The sequence below is a fragment of the Leptinotarsa decemlineata genome, unplaced genomic scaffold (genome assembly GCF_025532065.1).
Source record: "Leptinotarsa decemlineata unplaced genomic scaffold, Ldec_3_MD MMD2_tig00000035_RagTag_RagTag, whole genome shotgun sequence".
NCBI classification, from domain to species: domain Eukaryota; kingdom Metazoa; phylum Arthropoda; class Insecta; order Coleoptera; family Chrysomelidae; genus Leptinotarsa; species Leptinotarsa decemlineata.
Genome location: NW_027412540.1, coordinates 13,905,853 through 13,913,909, shown reverse-complemented (window position 1 = coordinate 13,913,909; position 8,057 = coordinate 13,905,853). Strand labels below are relative to the sequence as shown.

Genomic DNA, 8,057 nt, shown 5'->3' with positions numbered 1-8,057 from the left:
TAATAAATGTATACACAAGATGAAACACTCGACATCATAACTTTATAAATTATTCCAAATCAATAATATTCATTTGAGAAGTATTTAAAGTATATTGTTTATTGTTCTCATTGTTTTCTTCTTTCTCCAAATGAGTTGTAGATGGTAAATGGGTCTCAGTTGAATTTGTTTATTTTGTCCTCTCACTGCATTGGGTTATATTTTTTAGTAAACTCATTCTACTAGGAAAATTATATTTCAAGTTCGCCCTATGTTACAGAATAATTATTTCACCATTTTCTGTCGAAAAAACTTTTCAGAAAAGTAACAAATACATGATCATCTCGTCATAAACCATGAGAAAAGGAAAATCAAGTAACACACTCAAAAATTTGAAATAATAATTTAATTATGAGCTAATATCACAGATTATACAATAAATAAGGCATAAATATAAATATAATAGTATCAGTCATTTTTTCATTTGAAATATCTTCAGTCAAATAGTAGTTTCGTTGAATAGAAAATGCGTATTGATGTTAAATACTCAAAATCAAATCTGAACATTTTGTTGACTTTTATAATTTCACAATTTTTGAACGTTCATAATTATTCAAATAAGAAAAACGTTTTATATTTAGCAACCAGCTCGAATATTCGTCTATAGTGGAATAAGGAAACATTCTTTTCATTTGATATTAGCTTCTTGATTCATTTGACACGAACATGATGTATGATTCATCGCCGTGATTTCTATATGATTAACAAATGTTCCAAAAACAACTAGAAATGTGAGAGGAACTTCTTCATCTGTCTGGGCTGAACATGTCCTGTTTCTTTTGCAACAGCCAGAAGATTCACATCGATACAACACTGTCTCCCCAGGATAAATCTGAAACATGAAAATTCATAATGTATGTCCAATAAATATGAGAATCGAAATGACTATTTGTAATTGGGAAATATTACTGTTTTCATTTATTTCTGTAAAATTGTCAGAAAAGAATAACTTTTCTCTGTCCTCTAAACCTAAATTTCTAAACTAATATCACAAAGAGAGAAAGAAGATTCAATTGTTTGCATGTTTCTTTATATTGTCGGATATAATTCAACGCCGTTCGTGGTATTATCCAGGGGAGTAGTTGTTTTCTGATAGGCGTCAGTCCATTCAACCTACTGTGTAGGTATATCCGAGACTGGCTTGAACATTTAAAGTTAATTTCTTTAGATTTGTTCACTGCCTGTCTTCAAACATAGCCCACTGACTAATAAGAAAGTTTTTCTTCCTCATTCAGAGGAATCGGGCAAAATTCGGATATGCAGTTGGCTAGTACCTCGTCCACTAGATGGAGTGACATTTTGTTGTTGGCTCCAACTTAGGACGAGGAATGAAATACTCTGAAAGAATTTCGATTTTCAATTATGGAATGTCATTGATTTTAGGTCGATGATGGCCACTATCTTAAACTGACGAGTGGCTAATGAGCCCGAAATCGGTCTGCAAGAGTGCCCGTTCCAAAATTGAAAATCGACTCTTTCAGTTGTATTGCCAGTTGCATATGCAGGAAATTTTTTGTGAAGATTCCTGCACTGACGCCTGTCGGATACAATCCAACGTCGTTCGTGGTATTAGCCAGTGGAGTAGTTGTTTTCTGATAGGCGTCAGTCCATTCAACCTACTGTGTAGGTATATACGAGACTGGCTTGAACATTTAGAGTTCATTTCTTTAGATTTATAATGATTGAACTGAAAAAATTTTCAATCTATTTTGAGAATTCAGACACCAAGGGAAGCTACATTATTAGTGACCCAAATGACTATTATTTGACTAAAAATTCATTATTTGACTATAAAGATTGATGATACATAGAATAATACACCATATACTTGTAGATTTTTGCCATAACCAAAAAATTGTTGCGAAGACTGCATGTTTGACTATTACAGTTGAGTATACGTTATAGCTTTTTGTTAAAATTAAATATTAAGGTTGTAATCAATATCAGAAATGTATGAAAACGTTTTCAAATAAGTACAACTTCACGGAACCACAAACTCAAATATATCTGTCGATGTTGTTAAAAAAAAGGCATAATGGTAGACGAATATGAACCACTAATGGTTTTTTTATTGAGTGCGTAAAATGAGTGTTTTTTTAATGGCCGAGGCAGCAGGTCGAGGGCAACAATTTTCACGGTGACAAAAAGACTTTCTTCACTGCCATAATAAACATGAAATATTAATTTTTGAAGGATTTATTTTCAACAGATTATTAATTGATTATTCATCATAAAACCATTTCATTTATTGGAATGATAATTGATAGTGAAATTTCAACATAAATTCCCGAAGATGTTCCATGTTGTTGCTGTTGTTGCCGTTATTAAAGATATTTCTTGTAGAGTTAATTCCACGGTTTTAACAGATATTTTAATTTGTTTGGAAGAAGATGGACAATTCAATATTTTGTTTGGAATCTCCATTTTGTTATTCTGTCTTCAATATATGCTTCTGCTACGAAAGCAGATTTTCAGCCACCGTGATGTTTTATGGATTTAAGGTGTTGAAATTGGTCATATGTTTTCTCATATAATAACTTGTATTTGGCCGGTAGCATATTAGATACTATTGCAATTGAATCCTCAGATACATCTAATGGAGTATCACTACCACTATTATAATCAACTACGAGCAAACAGTCAACAGTTAAACACGCGGCATGCTAACAAACTGTTTCTATAGTAATGACACAGAAAGACCACTGGATGCTGGGAAATTGTATTGTATTACGCCCTATTCTATTTCTGTTATATATGGATGACATCTCTATGATTGCCATATCTGGTAGTTTCACACTATTCGCGGATGATACTACAATATTGTGGAATGAAAAAAAACCCAGTGGAGCTAAATGAAATAATATAATTAGACTTGAAGAAGGTGAAGAGCTGGTGCGATGCAAATGTACTCTCTTTCAATGCATCCAAAACGAACATAATATCATTCAAATGTTCATCTGATGAAATTCCTATAGACGCTGCCATATTACAAAATAAATTAAACACAAAATTTCTTGATGTATTCATTGTTAACAGGCTGAAATTTGATGAAAACGTTAAACAACTCAAGAGTAAGATCTCTTCCATATGTTATGCAGTTAGAGTGGTTTCAAATGAGTTGGGTTTCCATATCGCAAAAACCGTTTACCATGCACTTATTGAATCTCTACTACGTTATGGAATACCTTTTTGGGAGCATGCAAGTCATCCCTTCTCTCTTCTGTAATGATATTACAGAAGAGGGCACTCAAATGTCTCAAACATAAATCGAAGTTCAACTTTGCTTCTACTCGTAATAGCAATTATACCTTTAGACTTCCCATCCCAAATTCGAATTTAATCAAGGATTCCATATACTATCATTGAGGTGAGTTGTTCAATTATCATTATAAATGAGATCTGCACATCTGAGCAACATTCATATCAAAAAGGCGGTGAAGAACCTACTTGTTGATAGACCCTATTATAGTTTGGAAGAGTATTTTAGCGAATCCTTTTAACATAAATTAACAATGTATTCCTTGTACTATCACTTTATACATGGTGGTATTTTACCTATACATTTTTAGAACTTTTTTATATTTACAATAAAGTATATTTTGTTTTGATTTAATTTTATTTGAAGTATTGGTTACATTAAGGATAAAATGTATGGAAAAGAGAAGTGTTATTTAGTTATTTTGGACTTTTTTTTTCAGGCAGAAATAGTTTCTGAAAACATAAAATATTATTTTCAAGACAACACTCTTTTAAAAGCGATAACTTATCGGGACAAAAAACCACGTCAAAATGAATTGGATTTATTTATTATTAATATATTCCAGATGATGTAAATTCACCTTCACACTTGTACAAAAAATGTTTGTATTTCGTGTATAAAATTCGTGAAGAATTGACACTCTCATGTGCCATTAAAAAACACTCATTTTACGCACTTAATACAAAAATAACTATTTCACTATTTTTTCCTGCTACCTACTGGCAAATGTGAATTTTTGAAAAACTAAAATCTCGTAATACGGTGAAACATTTAAAATACTTGATGCACCACTTACCACTGCATTTTCAGGCAATTCGTCTTCATATTGCACAATTTCTCTTGCAGAAATGGCTCTCCTTTGGGGTGTATTGCAAGTAAAATGTTCCCTTTTTATCATATCCACGTGCTTGTCATATTCATTCAGGTTGCTAATAAGGTAAGAAGAAGCACTATCGAAGAAACATAAAAGGGTCGCGAGTAGAACACTTCGGAAAAAATACATTTTGAATGTGATAGTTTGAATTACTGCTCTGGGGTGTTTTTTTACGAATAAGTGGACAATGAATGAATGTAATAACCGAGAAGTAGTTTGTTTTATATGCGAGAAAAGGCGCCTTCGCTTTCATCTACGATTTTATTCATGCGTTGCGGTTGGGATTTGATTCATGCAGGGAAAACACTATTTTGTTATACACATTGTTTCGAATGATATTTATGGAAACTATAACATGGATCATAAGAACATCATCAAACGAATACAAAAATTATTGAAGACTATCAGATATTGTCGATATAAAATAATTGATTACTATCGTAAAATATGAATTATGTGTTAGAAATTATACTTTTCTTTCTAACGATTATTGTTGTGTGATGGTTCAGAAATATAAAAATAAACTCTCACTACGAGCTTCAGGTGTGATTTTTGTAGTAGGTAAACGGGAAATACCAGAAGTTCGCTTCAAACTTTACGGAAATCATCGGAAAGTATTAAAAAATTATTTCGAAACTCTTGTTTCTATCTGAAGTAGCTCTTTAGAAGAAATTTAATATGTTTTTGTAAAGTTCCAGTAGTCATAGTGATCTCATTAGTCATATTAACCAGCAACTGATGATAAAATTTCAAATGAAAAAATAATAAGTTTCTGAGACTCTATGTTCAACATGCGATCTTTATCAATATTAATTTATTATTAGCGCCTGTAGATTGCAAACTTCTTGCATGCATATGAGGGGTTCAAAGCTGAAGTGAACTAAGTCCATTTATGGTGAATTTGAGATATGAAGATTTGAAGTTGTTTTCCAACGATTAATTCCCATATCATCTATTTTTTTTTCGATTGAGGATCACTTAGACCATTCATAACTTTAATATGAGTGCCATCATCGGAACAAGAAACTTAATGGTTTCAGTTTTATATTTTTTTTTCTTCTCTCATGTTGGACTTGGTTCACTTTTCCGCTGAATGTTTCATAAATACAGAAGAAACAAGCTCACAGAAGAAACAAGTATGAAAAGAAATAAACTTAATTCATTGAAACGGGACCAATGCTTTTTTATATCATTCATCATAAACCAATTCGTCATCAGCAATTTCAGGTCGCAGTTTCCAATGGTAGATTTTGAAAGTAGTTGTGGAACACTGGCCTGATCAGAACAAGCTAAATGCAATTTTTTTCGTATTTCTAGTTCCTTCTTCTTCTTTCCATCAGTTTCACTACGAATCTTCAGGTGTAACTCATTGCACAAACGGCACGTGTCTTTGCTGGGAATTTTGAAGTGGAGATTGAATTTCGTGGAAAACACTTTGTAGTAGAATTTTTCTTTGACAAGTTGTTTATTTGCTTTAGAGCATTCTTGAACATGAAGGTCATACATCTTTCGAATATTCAATTCTGGATTAAGGTATTTCCTCTGCTCATTATCTTTCCCGCTGTAATGACTTTGGTAAGAAGGGAAAGATTCGATATGCATGATTACACCAGAATCATCTATTTTGTTTGTGAGAATATTTTTACCACGATTATCCATTACTGCAAAAACTTCTTCTTCAATTAGATATCTATACAGTCGTCCCCAACTAATTTGGAGTGTACCAAAAAATTTTTTTTTCACACATTGATGTTGGCTTCTTTCAAACGTATAGTATATTCAAACGATGAGGATTTGTTTGTTCCAGAACCATCTCTTGGACGCTTTCTTCTTACTGTGAACATTTTCACTAAACCTCGCCAGAAAATGTTCTGTTTGCTGTAATCTGCTAGTTTCCAAAATTATTCGAAAAATGTTGACAAATCTCCAATATTGATTTTTGTCCTGCACTGCTTGCGGCATCCATAGTTATAATCAGGATTGAAACATTTAGCTGGAACACATTTTTTTGTTTTCGTTTCGTAAGTTTTGCCACTATTTCTTAGAATTTTTCTTTTATTCCTGTCCCAATTCGCTTCGTTTCGAGCTCTTTTCCGACCACGTTCTCCTACTTCGCGAACCACTGCATCGTCTGAAATAGACAATACTGATAAAAAAATCATCCAAAAAAAACGTTAGTGATTATAACTTGTCATTTCGAACTTCTGCTGTACGTAGTCTTTGGATGGGTTGTAAAAATTGAATCAGGGGTACATCATCTTCTGAATCTGAAACTGTGAGGTATTAGGTCCATGAAATTCACTCATGCTGTTAATATGCACGACATAACCTCAAAGACTGAATACAAAAATTACATAGAATTGCGTGGATTTTACGCTGAGGATTTATAGTATCAACTTTCTAGTTTCATTTCATCAAGTCATATGATATTAAAAGTCAATACCTTACCATCATCTTCATTGGTATTCGCCATAACACTCATATTCTCACACAGAAAAAGCGTGAACAATGTAACTTGGACTTGGTTCACTAATGCTCTGAACGATATGCGACATAATTCTCAGGAGAAATACATCCGCTCCATCTATAGCTTAAAAAAACTTAGTAAGGACTTGCTTCATTACTGCACTGAAAATAATGACCTTTGAAGAGTATCATGCAGGGTCTATCGAAAAACATCGCTATTATGGACTTGGTCCACTTCAGCTTTGAACCCCTCATAAGTTAGTTACTTTTTGTATTCGTCTAAATTGATATTAGGACATTTATTGCAACAAAAATTAAAACGAAAGTAATGCGAGTCAATGCAATGTTATTAGGAATGTAATAGTTTGGTAGTGGAATTTTTTGAGACAAAATTTATTGTCTAACTAAACCCAGCCTCTACTGAATACAAATCTAAAGGAATCATTGAAATCAAGTGTATGAATGAAATATATTTTCAATAAGGAGAAATAATTTTCACAAAAGTGAACCCTACGAGATAGATCAAAATAATGTACTACAGTATTGTACACCTTAAAAAGGCCTACAAAAACACCGCGATGGTATATATCTATCTCTTATTCAAAAGTAAGTGGGTCTATTCGACTCTTTACTCTTCTTCTTTTAGGTCAGATGGTAAGAGTACGGCATTGCCAAACTCTAAAAACCTGATTTGGTCCCAAGCAGGGCAGGCACAAAGTGTGTGCTTTGCTGTTTCATCATTTTCCGAACAGAGGCGACACACACTGTCTTCCGACAGTACGAGTCTGTGCATATGATGATTTAAATGATAGTGACCTATGATTAGGCCTGTTAGACATCGTAGTTCATCCCTACTGTAGTCCAACAACTGTTTGGTATCAAGCTTCGAAGGGTTGAATAAACGCTTTGGAGTGAGCCAATCCTAGCAGATTCTGCCAGAAGTCCATGAATCTTCTTGCCATCCAGGTGTTCATTGTTTGTTTGGCAAAGCCTAAAGCGTTATCAATGACAGGTTCTAGTCAGACGAAGCTCCTTTGCAGGAGAGTCAGCATCATCAATGCCTTCCAGGCCAGTATGGCCAGGAAATCAGACCAGAGACAACCTGTTGAGCCTTCCTATCGAGGCAATTTGCTACCAATTTAGATGTGCTCGGTAGTAGCCAAGAGCTTTCAACGCCGCTTGACTGCCCAAGAATATTTTTATTGACTTGTGTATGAGGTTGGATTCTTCCAATCTCTCTTTACACAATTCAATAGCGTAAATTTCCGCTTGGAATACAGCCGCATAGGTTCCTAGGCAGGTTGATATCTCTGTCCTGGGTTTGCGACTGAAAACACCTGCACCAGAACCTGTCTTTCAAGGTAATTGATAAATATCCTTATCCAAGTGAGTACCTTAAATACACTGTGCATTTAATAT

The 8,057-nt window shown here is 33.6% G+C and overlaps 1 long non-coding RNA gene across 1 annotated transcript; it reads right to left on the bottom strand.

The window, feature by feature from the left end:
* Window positions 1–370: 370 nt before the first annotated feature.
* Window positions 371–6,748, bottom strand: LOC141481021 (uncharacterized). The gene is made up of 2 exons (XR_012464700.1): window positions 4,095–6,748; window positions 371–871 (listed from the first exon to the last, which is right to left on the bottom strand). It is a non-coding gene; the product is annotated as an uncharacterized lncRNA (long non-coding RNA).
* Between the last annotated feature and the right edge of the window lie 1,309 nt (window positions 6,749–8,057).